Source organism: Paramisgurnus dabryanus, chromosome 10 (genome assembly GCF_030506205.2).
Source record: "Paramisgurnus dabryanus chromosome 10, PD_genome_1.1, whole genome shotgun sequence".
Taxonomy (NCBI): Eukaryota; Metazoa; Chordata; class Actinopteri; order Cypriniformes; family Cobitidae; genus Paramisgurnus; species Paramisgurnus dabryanus.
In genome coordinates, this window is record NC_133346.1 from 11,872,750 (window position 1) to 11,888,682 (window position 15,933).

At 39.8% G+C, this 15,933-nt stretch overlaps 1 protein-coding gene across 2 annotated transcripts in view; it reads right to left on the bottom strand.

Annotated features, from left to right (window-relative positions):
- The window catches only part of cblb (Cbl proto-oncogene B, E3 ubiquitin protein ligase), a 60,216-nt gene that overhangs the window by 31,572 nt on the left and 12,711 nt on the right, over positions 1 to 15,933 (bottom strand). The window lies entirely within an intron of this gene.

Here is a 15,933-nt window from a genome sequence, read left to right on the forward strand (position 1 = left end):
TCTAGAGAGGGGCAAAGAAGAACCAGGCTGCATTTGTTAGATAACTAACCCCTCTGAGGCACAACATACACAAAGTCTTTCAAGCTTAACAGCAGGGTTTTGCAAGCAGCAATTTGCAAAGATGCACCTGCAGCTCCCAGGAGTGTTGCCGCTATGCTGTCCAGAATGTCATTCTGCACAAACAAATCCCCACCTTCACCCATATCAGATGAAAAGCATTTCACATTTGCATTTCTTGTCTAAATCTGAACGTTTTAAAAAGACCTATTAATTAGCTTACTGGATTAGTGTAGCTTCCTTTCAAAACATCACTGTAACAAAGCAATTAGTGCTTAAGCAGCGATGCAAAACTGCCGGAAGAAGGGGGGAATAAGCAAATGAGAAACAGGATCAAAGAGGAACCCTAAGATTTTGCACCGAGTTCCTCACTCTATGTTACTCGCAGGATTTAATTTCGTGCCATGCAAATATTTCAAAGTTAAATTCTTTTAACTTGCGCAAAGACGAGTTTTGAGGTGAATTGCGAATTTTTTAATTTGTGTCTATTCGCGTCTTTGCATTGACTTTGTATGTAATCTACTCATTGAATAATCGTTAAATTCACGTTTGGTGAGTACGCCCCATAAGAGTTAGTGTATAGTTCCCTGATTATGAAAAAATTCTTAATTTTGATAAAAAACTAATACATTAAATGTCGTAATGATTTTTATGACGCTGTTACTTGTCTGTTAAGTTTGCTAAACATCCTATCAGTAATCCAGTTTCAAAACCCCTCCATGTTTAGAGAGTATAAGAGTATTAAGCCAGAAAAGCTCAATTAAGTTCTTTTCATCTTAGCACAACACAGGAGATCGTTTCTCTCTATGAAGTTCAGTTCAGTAACACTAACTCTTAGTTTTCACCATGGTGAGTCACTTCTCATTTAATCATCCTGTTTCATGCAATAATACTGAAACTGCTAGGAGACTAATTTGTCTGGTGTACATATGGAGAAAGGCAGTTTTGGAGCTGACACAGTTCTCAATCTCTGAATACTTTCCAGATTTGGACAATAAAACAAAATGCTGGGGTAATTATCAAACCAGTGTTGGGTCAAAAAGGGATGACCCCAACGTGATTAACCTATGATGAATTGTTTCAACCCAAAATGTAAACATCTTTTGGGTAATTTAACCCAATGGCTGGGTTTGTCTCATTTGGATCCAACGAGTCGCTAATAACCCAGGATTTGTAATGTCAAATGATGTACAGCTTTCTAAAAAAGATATCATTCAAACACACATATATACAATTTTATGTAGCATCTTTCTTAGCATAACCTCAGTCTCATCTTTCTTTCTCATTTCTACATTTTGTTGCCATGAGTAGCTCACATCACAGGATGTTTGCTCTTATCTCTAATAACTTACAACAGACATATCCATTACCAGGAAGCAATTTTCATCCCACAATCAAACATTTACATATACACAGACATAGACACACCTGCTACACTCATAACTCAATGTCAGGAAATTAAAGAATGTCTTGAACTTAGTCATGCAAGAATTACATTGTAATATTTGACATATATAACAATATAAAAAACCTGTAGAATAAAGCAAACATATAGAATAAAACTAATTTACCTATGGGAAGTATGTTATGACTAAAACACAGTGAAATATTCAAAACTTCTTTAATATAGTCACCCATTGCCTTGCAGAAATGTTCCCTCAGTATTTTATTTGAGGTTTCACTGTAAGATGCTTTTTAACAATATTGATGGAGTTTCCGTCAATTCTGGGCTCTTACGGGCTGCATTTCTTCATTATTTTCATGTATTTCAAAATAAAATTTTAGTTTTGCAGTACATTTGAACAATTATATTTTTCTATAAAACTAAATTAAAACATTTAAACATACCCCTTCAGATCAAAAGAAACATTATTTAGTGACTCCTGTTAAGCGATTTGTGTGTAACACAGATATATTCTAGAGATGTTCACATGCTGACTGTTGAGTTAGGCATTGCATCGAACACACAACAATTCCCAGCCATGTCTGGAAATCATTTAAACCTGATCCATACGGTACTGACTGATAACATGTCACATGCTAGCCACAAAGCCAACATGAAGGATACCTTTTTGTACACCGAGTGATAGGTACACCCAGAGCGGGAAAAAGAGAGAGAGTTAATCCTCATACAGCTTGTCCTGAGGTAGGAGAAATTGAATTTAAGACAGAACAATAATCTTGGCCCCCAGGCAACTAACGTATGCTAATTCCCTCAGCACTGCTGGGGTGGATGAGCATTTTCTGTATGCCTCACCTCTTATCATGGAGAGCAGGGATATGCTTAAACAGGGCCAGTACTATCACACGCAAAACTAGAGCTCAGCAGCCGGGTTTGGCCGGAACTTAATCTGGGATATGCAACAACAAACTCACCTTCAAAGTCATTTTGAAATCAGCATTAAAGGCGAAATGTGTGTATAAACTGGCTAAAATACAATAAATATTGTAGGATCTCCATCATAAATGTTTTTAGGAAGTGAACATTTTTTTAAGGGGAAAGTGCTTGTCTGCTCAAAATTGTAATGCAATGTGAACTATTGGGTGGTTGCTAAAATGTATATATGGTTGCTAGGGTGTACCAGGTGGTTACTAAGTCAATGAAAAAATGTGGCTAAATGTCAAAAGACTTCGTCTTTCTGGCATGGCATCTATATGTAACACAAGGGGGTTTTCTCTTCCATTAAATTGTGCGCATAATAAAAAGTCTTATTGTTTAGAAAAGTAACATTGCTCTACAACAAGCCATATAATTAAAGTTATCAATCATGTCTCTAAATGAGACACAGAGCTCACATAAGCGGCATAAGCATATGACTGCGCTGTAAAGCTCGATCATTCAGCTAATGTCACGTGGGACTTGCTCAGAGAGAAAGTCTGATTATAAAACTTTTTCAATGGATTTTGCAATAAATTCCTGGAAAACGCTTTCTCTTGTGCACAATTTTGCACGGTGTCTCAATATCCAATGAGTCACTTTAAACATGTGTGTTTCCAAGTAAAAAACTAGAGGGAGTGTTTGTGTGGCAACTAATGTGAATCACTGATGCATGATGGGGACTCTGGAACAGATTATCTACACAAGCACACATAATCGCCAGCAGGTCCTCAGCAAAGATTTGAGGCACTTATAGAGGAAGAAATGGCCTCCAGTGATATGTTTGTGACTATGTTTCCTGCAATCATATATACTGTATATAAACACACAAATAATGTACACATATACATATATACAGTGCAGGGTGTCCAACTTGTAAATCACCAGATCTGTCAGATCGCTTCCTTACTGAACCAACCCCAATAAAACATAATTTATTATTGGGAGACAGGGGATGACAGTGCTGTATTTGGACATGGATGATCGTACAGTAATTGCACATAATGGCAGTGTTGCTGGGTTGGGGCTCGTCTGAGCTCATCTTGAGAGGAGGGAAGACTGTAAAATGACTCTGGAGAGCTTTCATTTTCACCCTTCAATTACGTTCAAGCAATCTGTCTGGATTTCCTGTCGAAACCTCTAATAACCACCCCCCATATACAAAGAAAGACAGATGCATAGCGTTTTAGCACAGGATGATGCCACGTGGCTGATGTGAGTGGCCCGGTGAGGGCACTTTTCTGTTTTGGATCAAGAAAGGCAGCATAATTTTCCGAATGGGAGAATGAAGTGTGTTTGCGGGCCCTTGAAGAGTTTTGTGTGAGGTGCCAAATCCCATCTGCCACGCATTGCCCAATCACATTCTGCATTAAAGGCCCACACTGACAGTGTAAAAACCGACCTATGTGAGAAAGGTCAGTTGATACTTGCACTTCACTGAGTAAGGTGGAAATGAACCACGAGTTCCTGATCCCAGTGCTGCTATCCCAAAAACAGTAAAAACTACCTTTACTAAGCATTTTTACATTCTACAAAAAGCTAAATCAAAACGCTCACTGTTGCCTCATAAAAGATCAGGGCTGTGCCGTTTGTGTTAATAAAGCGTGCAGGGTCAAGTACTTCATAGCTCATAGGTATAAAGGGGCACATCAGGGAGTGTGAAGTGTACCCATAAATGTACTTTCAGTACCGAGCGCTTATTGAATGTCATGGTGGCCAGGCAGTGAGCAGGCATTGATCTGATTAACAGCCAAACCATTAAGGTACAGGGAAATCAAAAGCCACAGTAACAGAGAGAGAGAGAAAGAGTGGGAGCGAGAGACCTTCCATTAGCTCTGTCATTTGCATCACTTTCTAAAAGCTTGCAGAAACTTTCCCTTTGTAGGTTAATGAGCAACTACATCTTTAATATGCACTTGCAAATAGTAGTTTGCAAAATTACATATTTATTCTGTCTCAAAGACCTTCTATAGTATAATTATTCCTGTTTCGAACGAGCTTCTTAGGTGGCATATGTCTTAGACAGATCCTTGTGTTAAAAAACAGCTAAGATCACGCACTGACTAGTCGGATTTAGCAACGCATTCATCATTATCCACCTTTATAAGCATCATGCACAAATGTATAACATAAGAAACTTCAGCACAACTTCAATCTGCAACACACACAACCCTGCAAACTCCATGCATGCTGCAGCTGGCATACTACTAAAAGTAAGCGGTTCAGCGGTACAATGGCGCATGTGAGAGACGTGGATACACCTGCATGTATAACGGCCAATGTGACATTCTTCAGGTTTCCTGACACCTGTAGGACTTTGCAATGCTATTGTGTTTCACTTTCTTGTTGACCTACTTCAGCAGCACACACCCTTTATCATAAACACTGTCATTAGGCCAGGCGGCTGTCAGTTAGCACAGCTCTATGGCAGGTGATATTTGCTCGATATGCAGAAGGAATGTGCTACCAAATATTACAGAACAAATACCTTTCACCTGTTTTTTTTTAGCTGTGGCCTGTGAGCTGTGGAGGCTTCATTAAACTGCAGCTTGATAAGCTATTAGCCATTTCTGCAAAATCCAGTAATATATCTAACAGAATAGGAAAAAAATCCCACCACTTGTATAATACACCAAATACACCAATGGTTTTAAGTTCATAAAAGAAATAACCCAACACTCACAACCAAGTGCTAGCCTTAACAATTTAACTGCATTATTGTTAGGCACTCATTTACCTACAATGAAACAATGATTTAAAATGATGAGAACTAAGCAGCAGCAAGCGTATATATGGGAGAATAGAAAATAAATGAGAGATGGGTACTGAAGTAATTAGTGTTGAATTTACTCGTTCCTTTCTGTCCGTCCTTTATCTGAAGGCTCCCTGCAGAAGTGAGCGCACCAGGCCAGCGACATGACTCATCAATAAAACACCTGGCAGTCTGCTGCGCAGCAGGACCGTACAGAAAGAGAGAGGGAAAGAGAGATAGAGTGAGAGAGTATGGTAATAGCAAAGACCTCTCAGAGCTGAAGCACTGATGAGATATCTATCAGGACCTCCTGCTGCAGGCCAATCTGCTTCACACATGCGCACACACACAAGCGTACAAATTACCGGCAACACCCATACACAAATCACTATGAATTATTAAAATTGTTGACAATAATTTGCAGAGGATCTGACAAACAAGCTTGTCCATTAGGCAAGTGCTGCTGTGTGCTCTCCCACTAAACAGCTAAACCTTGAAGTGGTCTTCATGATCTGTAATGGGGCGAGGACGGGGAGATGGGAGGTGGCAGGAAGAAACTATTGTATGGGGGGTGAGACATCACAAGTTTGTTTTATGACTAAATCAATGCTGTCACAACCCCTCATCTCTTTCATATTCGCACACACTTTAATCCACGCAAAGTCAGATGCTTTGAACATGTTCATGAAAAACTGATGGGATTCCAGTAACTGTATTGTTTAAATTACCAAACAGTCAGGACGTAAAAATGAAAAGAGACAGAAAAAAACAACTAAAGCGAATGTCAAATTTATTACTTGGTAATGACTGTATATCTTTTCCTAATCTCCATATTTGTAGGTAACCTTCACAGCCATTTGGACTTTATGCCTAGCAGACAAAAATCTGTAATAAAGGGACCAGAATCATAGACCTATATTATTAAATAGATAAATCATCAGTGACTATTACTATGGGCTTATAAACACAAGTCATCAGCCATATTGGAACGGTTCAAGGCAGTGTTGCCAAGTGTTGCTTTTCCTGGGAATTAAATGTTAAAGGGTTTTGTTTATCGGCTGTTAATATTAAAGTAAGATTATTTCATTTATGAAAAAGTTTTTGTATTTGGGCTATATTAATAGGGCTAGATTCTTTTAATTTGGGAATATAAATATATTCTAGGATATAAATCTCTACAGGGCTTATGAACCAGAGGCTGCGCAATGTAGTGGTATCCTGGAAAAGTGTGAGTGACGTCTGTAACTGGACCGTTCCAAAATGGCGGACACGTCAACGTATGTGGAGCGATCGAATCACATATACATGTATCCATATCTATGAACAGAATATCCTAGAAACTCGGTTTAGTAAAAATCCACCTAGCAATCACACAGAACACCCTAGCAACCACGTTGCAATGCATTGACAAATATACAGAACATCCTTTTATTGTGGAAGCACCATTTATAATGATATAGAAAATGTAAAAATATGGTTTTCACTGGTTTTCAATATACAGAAGAAGTATATTAAACCTTGAGAACCCACGATGTCAAATTTGGCCAATGTTAATTGCTGCTACCCAAAATCTTCTTGGGTTCTCCAGGGTTAAATCACTGCCTTACATTGAATCTACCTCTATACAGTCACCAACAGCAGGCATTTTCAGCTTTAGGTAAGCCAGTAAAGCTGAGTTTATGTGAGCGCTTTCTGGCAGTTATCTGATCCGCAGCCTTCATTCCTCATCTCCTGCTTTATTTCCACTCCAACCTGATAGAAAACTTTAAATTTAAGGTTGAGATGAGATTTTTACAGTTCCACTACAGCGCAAAGAGCACATGCAGTAAAGAAACATCACTCAACCTTAAAAAGAAACCACAACAACTGCGTTTAAAATTGAGGTAAACGCTGAAAGAAAAAGAACAAAGAAATTGCCCTGCTGGGGGCTTCAGATGAATCCTTAGATGTTGTGAGCTTTTAATCTCATCTCAAAGTTTTATTCACACTTGTTTATCTCCTCGTTGTTTTGCCGCCTTAGTGTGATCTGCGTAAAGGAACTGCAGTTTCTCTGATACAGTGATACCTTTGTGAGAATAAATACACAGAGCTTCACAAAAAGTAACAAAGCTACATTCGTATATTTTATGTAAGGCAATGCATGTTTTATTAAAACGGTCCAGTGTAAACAGAAACAGAGCTTATGCAATGTAACGAAATAATATTCAAATAATGAAATGGAAATGTGTGGCTCTGCTCAGGGCTAAGTCATTAACATGCAAATGCTTCCAAACACCAATTTATGTGGCCGGAATATTTCATTCGCTCATTAACAACCCCCCACCCCACCCCCTTATGTTAAATTCGCTAATTCCTTGTATGCGGATCTAAATGCTATTTGAGAGCAAAGATAACAGCGACAGCATGTAGGATATTACCCGCAATTGTATGAAAACAAAATTGTGGGCCAAACATTTTCTATAAAAGAGCAATTTCAGTCTCATTATCGTTCTATAGTGAGTCCTTAGAGACAGCAGGCGCTCCTCACCGCTCACAGTGGTCAGGATTCAAAGTGCAAGTTCAAATTACAATACAATCAGTTCAATTATGAGAAAAGTGACTAAAGACTGGTGCACATCAGCTTGTTCAACCATGCATAAATCTCGTACGTGACACATACATTGTAATTAAAATTAAACAGATAGAAAATCAAATTCAGATGAGCAATGAATGAGGCTTTTTCTGAACCCTGGGTTAAAGTTATAGTTTAGCTAAAAATATATATTATTTATATATATATATATATATATATATATATATATATATATATATATATATATATATATATATATATATATATATATATATATATATATATATATATATATATTATTTATATATATATATATATAAATATATAAATATATTTATATTTATAAATAAAAATATAAATGTGAATAATCGCCTCAATGTCTTATTTTTTTATACTATCAAAGTGAATAGGTTCTTGTGGCTTTCACTGCATAAAAATATTATCCAAGATAATTACATCTCTGTTCCACACACAAAATGTATACGATTTTGCATGCTGGGGAAGTAAATAATGACAGATTTAGCATTTTTGGGTGAACAAACCCTTAAAGGATAAAGTAGACTAATCAACCATTTGAGGCTCAAAGTTGTCCCCCAGTTCTATCTCTCTCATCTCTGACCTGCACATAAACAGAGACTCAAAGGCAGACTCTTTGAAGTTGGGTATAAGAATATTAATTCCAGGCTTTTCCGTCTCTGTTTCTGGGGGCTGGGTTGCCTGGGTGGTGTGTGTGTGAACGTCTGGAGAAAACTGCCCTGTGCCAATCAAAACAAAGAACGGGGACACTTCTGTCTCATCAGACCCCTGCCTGGTTAAGGTCTACCCCGGGGGAAAGGGAAGACACATGTGCCTCAGGAAATGAAACGGGCAGGGGGTTGGGGGCTGGTTTTGTCAACGTGCCTTGTCCCCTGCAGAAATTCCCCTTAACCCCACCCTGTCTATCAAGCTTTTTTGATATACTCCTACCACATCCTGCACACCCCCATCTCTTTGTGTTTGTGCACCAGCTCCTCCTTCCCTTTCAGCTTTAAGTATTACAAATTATACAACCATTCAGAGCTTTGCCAGCAGCCTTTGTATGCCTCATTTTGACAGCCTGTCCCTTCTCTGGCACTCTTCATAATCACACTTGTGATTAATTAAAGTGATAGTACTTAAAACTCTGTCATCTTTTACTCATCCTAAATTCCTTCTAAATTCACATGGAGTTTTATTTTCTGTGGAGGACTGAGAAATGCTGACATATTTTGACTTTTGTTCATTTTTCTTGTTAGTGAAAGTGAATATGAACTGGAGTAACAATTTATAAGGCATCTATACAACTGGTCATCTAACAGCCAAACAACTGCATCATAAACAGTCTGGATAAAGATCAAAATATCATAACTTTTATGGTGCTGTCATCATTTCAGAGCTTGACGTATTTCCATTGACGTTTGTAATATAGCTGAAATTTTTTACATAGGAGTGTCCAGGACATTGGTAAACAGTGACAGATTCTTATTTTGGGGGACCAACTTTTCCTTTGAAGAGAAAATATAAAAGCTCTAGAGAGAACGAAAGAGAATGTGCTCTGCAACAGAGATGAGCCACAGAGAAATCAATCCCATCATTCCTACCACATTGACATATTGATTCAAATCCACTTTCAGCTAAATATTATCCCACAAACCATAATCAACTCAACACGCTATTTATGATGAATCAGCTTTGGAAAGACCAAAATTTTCATCAATTTAAAAAAAAAGCCTAAACGGTTTCATTGATTAGCTTATCTAATAAACTAAATAACCCAAACTGTCTCTGCTGGCATCAGTGTTTCAGTCTATGTGCGCATGTGTGTATGTACACAAACACACACATACAAGTCAGCTATCACAAAGGCATTTGATTAGCGTGTTACACAGGCCCACAGTAGCCATCCAAGCATCTCACTGATTGGTCCCTCACAGCCAGCCCTCTGTGCCAGTTGGTCTATGGATTTTAGAGAGATTTTATCCCATTTCACTGAGTCAATTACAACATCTCTCTCTCTCTCTCTCTCTCTCTCTCTCTGCCTCTATGTTAGATAGAGGTTACAAATGTGTAGGCGAGTATGTTTAGCCAATGTTTGATATGGCATACAGTAGCGCACATTATGTTCATAACATAACAACTTGGCCAAATTACCCTGCTTGGCTAATGCGGACTTCTGTTAATGATTATTACACAGCACAGGTTGAATACTTCACAGTATTTCCTGGTCTTATATTTTCATACTGGCTGAATTAAGTAAACTACATGTTCAGTAAGAGATGCAAATGAAATGAGTAATGCATTGACAGTAAAAATGCCAAAGGAAGTATAACATTTACATAAATAAGTCACACACTGTCGCACATATTTAGAAATGTTCCAATAAAACATTAAGAATTACATTTATAATCTCATTACAAAATTGACCATTGTTCACTTCACGTAAACAAACATTCATCAAACATGTGAGTGTGAGTAAGTGGGTGAGTGAGTGAGTGAGTGAGTGAGTGAGTGAGTGAGTGAGTGAGTGAGTGAGTGAGTGAGTGAGTGTGGACTGGAGTGAGTGAGTGAGTGAGTATGGACTGGAGTGAGTGAGTGAGTGAGTGAGTGAGTGAGTGAGTGAGTGAGTATGGACTGGAGTGAGTGAGTGAGTATGGACTGGAGTGAGTGAGTGAGTGAGTGAGTATGGACTGGAGTGAGTGAGTGAGTGAGTATGGACTGGAGTGAGTGAGTGAGTGAGTATGGACTGGAGTGAGTGAGTGAGTATGGACTGGAGTGAGTGAGTGAGTGAGTGAGTGAGTGAGTGAGTGAGTATGGACTTGAGTTAGTGAGTGAGTGAGTGAGTGAGTGAGTGAGTGAGTGAGTGAGTGAGTGAGTGAGTATGGACTGGAGTGAGTGAGTAAGTGAGTGAGTATGGACTGGAGTGAGTGAGTGAGTGAGTGAGTATGGACTGGAGTGAGTGAGTGAGTGAGTGATTATGGACTGGAGTGAGTGAGTGAGTGAGTGAGTGATTATGGACTGGAGTGAGTGAGTGAGTATGGACTGGAGTGAGTGAGTGAGTGAGTGAGTATGGACTGGAGTGAGTGAGTAAGTGAGTGAGTATGGACTGGTGTGAGTGAGTGAGTGAGTGAGTGAGTATGGACTGGTGTGAGTGAGTGAGTATGGACTGGAGTGAGTGAGTGTGGACTGGAGTGAGTGAGTGAGTGAGTATGGACTGGAGTGAGTGAGTGAGTGAGTGAGTGAGTATGGACTGGAGTGAGTGAGTGAGTATGGACTGGAGTGAGTGAGTGAGTGAGTGAGTATGGACTGGAGTGAGTGAGTGAGTATGGACTGGAGTGAGTGAGTGAGTGAGTGAGTATGGACTGGAGTGAGTGAGTGAGTATGGACTGGAGTGAGTGAGTGAGTGAGTGAGTGAGTATGGACTTGAGTTAGTGAGTGAGTGAGTGAGTGAGTGAGTGAGTGAGTGAGTGAGTATGGACTGGAGTGAGTGAGTAAGTGAGTGAGTATGGACTGGAGTGAGTGAGTGAGTGAGTGAGTATGGACTGGAGTGAGTGAGTGAGTGAGTGATTATGGACTGGAGTGAGTGAGTGAGTGAGTGAGTGATTATGGACTGGAGTGAGTGAGTGAGTATGGACTGGAGTGAGTGAGTGAGTGAGTGAGTATGGACTGGAGTGAGTGAGTAAGTGAGTGAGTATGGACTGGTGTGAGTGAGTGAGTGAGTGAGTGAGTATGGACTGGTGTGAGTGAGTGAGTATGGACTGGAGTGAGTGAGTGTGGACTGGAGTGAGTGAGTGAGTGAGTATGGACTGGAGTGAGTGAGTGAGTGAGTGAGTGAGTATGGACTGGAGTGAGTGAGTGAGTATGGACTGGAGTGAGTGAGTGAGTGAGTGAGTATGGACTGGAGTGAGTGAGTGAGTATGGACTGGAGTGAGTGAGTGAGTATGGACTGGAGTGAGTGAGTGAGTATGGACTGGAGTGAGTGAGTGAGTATGGACTGGAGTGAGTGAGTGAGTGAGTGAGTGAGTATGGACTTGAGTTAGTGAGTGAGTGAGTGAGTGAGTGAGTGAGTGAGTATGGACTGGAGTGAGTGAGTAAGTGAGTGAGTATGGACTGGAGTGAGTGAGTGAGTGAGTGAGTATGGACTGGAGTGAGTGAGTGAGTGAGTGAGTGAGTGATTATAGACTGGAGTGAGTGAGTGAGTGAGTGAGTGATTATGGACTGGAGTGAGTGAGTGAGTATGGACTGGAGTGAGTGAGTGAGTATGGACTGGAGTGAGTGAGTGAGTATGGACTGGAGTGAGTGAGTGAGTGAGTGAGTGAGTGAGTGAGTGAGTATGGACTGGAGTGAGTGAGTAAGTGAGTGAGTATGGACTGGTGTGAGTGAGTGAGTGAGTGAGTGAGTATGGACTGGTGTGAGTGAGTGAGTATGGACTGGAGTGAGTGAGTGAGTGAGTGAGTGAGTGAGTGAGTATGGACTTGAGTGAGTGAGTGAGTGAGTGAGTGAGTATGGACTGGAGTGAGTGAGTAAGTGAGTGAGTATGGACTGGAGTGAGTGAGTGAGTGAGTGAGTGAGTGAGTGAGTGAGTATGGACTGGAGTGAGTGAGTGAGTGAGTGAGTGATTATGGACTGGAGTGAGTGAGTGAGTGAGTGATTATGGACTGGAGTGAGTGAGTGAGTATGGACTGGAGTGAGTGAGTGAGTGAGTGAGTGAGTATGGACTGGAGTGAGTGAGTGAGTGAGTGAGTGAGTGAGTGAGTATGGACTGGAGTGAGTGAGTGAGTGAGTATGGACTGGAGTGAGTGAGTAAGTGAGTGAGTATGGACTGGTGTGAGTGAGTGAGTGAGTGAGTGAGTGAGTGAGTGAGTGAGTGAGTATGGACTGGAGTGAGTGAGTGAGTGAGTGAGTGAGTGAGTGAGTGAGTGAGTATGGACTGGTGTGAGTGAGTGAGTATGGACTGGAGTGAGTGAGTGAGTATGGACTGGAGTGAGTAAGTGAGTGAGTGAGTGAGTATGGACTTGAGTGAGTGAGTGAGGGAGGGAGGGAGGGAGGGAGTGAGTATGGACTGGAGTGAGTGAGTGAGTGAGTGAGTGAGTGAGTGAGTGAGTGAGTATGGACTGGAGTGAGTGAGTGAGTGAGTATGGACTGGAGTGAGTGAGTGAGTGAGTGAGTGAGTATGGACTGGAGAGAGAGAGAGAGAGAGAGAGAGAGAGAGAGAGAGAGAGAGAGAGAGAGAAAGAGAATTACAATACAGACGGTCTCACCCCAGACAGATAATTGCTGTTGGCTCAAAGTCTAATTGTGTTCTAGCTGCTGGATCTAAAACACGCTGCATGCTGTTTCTTTCAGTCAACGAATGCTATAAAACCCGCAATCACAAACACACACAGTACAACATGTAACCCACAACCAAAACAATAACAACACACACACAGACTTGTGTTCTTCTCATGTTCAGCACAAAGTGTAACAATCATTGAGACAATAGCCCAACAATGGCCCATATTTTTTAAAAGTGGTAGATGTGAAAGAAACTATTTATGTAAACATCAAAAAAAATATGCGAAACTGCCTTTTCACAAGTCAAAATGCCAAAGTTTGTGCAACTGAAATAAACGGAAGAACAGCGAGACACAGGCCAGCATATGAAAGGCGTAAATGTTTGTGGTATTGACACCCTGACTCGTAAAGCAAAAGATAGTGTTTATCTGATGTTTAGCTGTTACTGTTTCAAACGCATTGTATTTTTGACCAAAAAACGACAAGTGAAGCATTTCATTTCCCGAATTATATTTTGCTTCATTTAAGAAACGGACTGAAGTTTAGGTTATGGTAAATGCTCAGAACTGTAAAAAGGAAGAATTACACGTGCAAAAATATGAACAAGTTTTGCAAAAACAAGTGATATGCACAAGTACAGAAACGCAAATTAACACTGAACATACTGTACATTAGATATAATAATTGCACTATAATATATCTATAATGTATGCATATACAAAGAGCTGAACGTCCCGCATGGCCTGCATGTTTTTTACTTAGTGTTATGACATAGAGCCGTTCTACAGGTTGTAACTGCTTTTGTCTCTTTTGCTGCACTCAACACAAGCAAAACAGCTTCGTGTCTGTCTGCACTTCTGATTCTGCTATTGCACCTCCAACATGAATTAGTGCTGTGTGAATAGGAGATAAGTCATGTAATGTGTGTGTGGGTTGGTTATGCATATGTCTTTAGACAGCAGGTGTAAAAAACATGTCATCCCATTAAAGGTTATAGCTGTGAGTTGTTTTTAGCTCATGAGATTCAAAGATAAAGTGTTCAATTTTTGCACTGCTAGCATCCTTGCATAAAATTGCAATAATTACCGTTTTTAAGTCCTACCCTTTTCAACTCCTCATTGGTCAGAAAACCCTTCTCATGAGAAATGCAAAAGACTTAATCTTAATGTGAAAATCTTAATAAACATTTAATTATACATTTTCATCAAATTTTTTACTACAAGTGTATCAGGTATAAAGAGACAAATTCAGTAAAAGGTCTAGTTTCATTCTAACTGATACTAATCAAGATAATGTGGATACTAAAGTCAAGCCAAAATATCTGAGAGCAGTTTGGTGTGGGCGCCAGCCTGCACTGATCACAGATCAGTCGTGAGTCACTGGTTTAGCCTCAAACCGATAACTGCCTTCAGAACTGAACCTCAACTGACTGCAATGACTCTGAACAGCAGTCGAACAGGACATAGTGGCCTTAGACACGAGTGCAGGACAACATGCAGCGTCTAAACCAAAGCCCACCATCAATCATTCCAGATAACTAATAAATGTCAGTATTTGCCCTTGTCGGCCCCTGCCTGGCGCCTCCACATGCACTTGCATGTACAAACGCACACATACCACAGACACAAGCAAACAAACTCAAACAAAAGTTTGCAAACAAACTCAAACATCCCATGTCCTTTGCAGCCCAGATGCTGCAGTTTCACTTCTAAAGTAGTTCTACGATTCAACTTTTCTTTTGTTACAGGTTTATTCTTTCAATTTTTAATCAAATTAACCATATAATTACATAAAAAAAGGAATATAAAATCTGACAGCTGTATGCTTGCGACTATATACAGAGTATAATGAGAACAGGTCAGGACATGCTAAGGTTTTTTATATAAAAATCATATACACACATTCTGTCCTCTTCACTTCCTTCATCAAGGTTACATTTCCTGTAGTGTTAACATTTCTGATCTTTTAATGAATGGCAAGCGTGACTTGAGTGGTCAAACGGCTTTCTTCATTATTATAAAGAATGGACAGATAAATAAAATGGCATCTGCGCGCCCACAAAGTGACTAAGCACGTGTCATTGAGCTCTTACAGTCAGCATTTCTAAAGAAAGACTCCATCCTCCTCTTCACCACCCACATGCTGCACCTCGCACTGGCATGACTGAGCCATAGGCGTATAATTACTAGACGTCTCAACCCTGCTCATGTCCGTCTCACCACATCCTAGCAGATGGGCTACAGGCCTCGGGCTGTGAGCACTTATGACCTGTAAGGGGCGGTTTATAATGCATTTCCAACATGACGCTTAGTAAAACAATGCTCAAACAGGAAATTGTATTGACCTGCGAGAATGTTAAGACTAATTTTAAATGGCATACATTTGAAACTATGATTTATGTTCGTATAGTTAGTTTTTTTATGAATTATAATAAGGCCCAAAATATTTAAACTATTTTTACTATATTTGCATTAAGCAGTTTTAAAACCTACTTGGCAACTAAGGTTGTTTGGTGGAAATGATGAATCTTCCCTTTTCAGAAAAATCCCCTTTAAGTCATTTCAAAGTACATATAAAATGTATGTACATATATATAGGAAACATAAATATCAAGTATATGGAGATCAGATTACATATGAATATATTACAAGAAAAAAAAACTAAGTTTTACGAAGATATTTTTTAGCTATCGCCTAGCCGCAGCCAACAACAAATAATAGCAGCATTAATTCTCTGTGTATGAGCAGGGAGTAAACTTACGGGCATCGCGCATCACAAGCTGGATGAGGATGGGGAACTCCCAGTAATTTTCTCTGAGGAGAGTGTGCGTCAGTGTGTGTAACTGGCTATTCTGGGTGATCCCCGGGTATGATCGCATTGAGA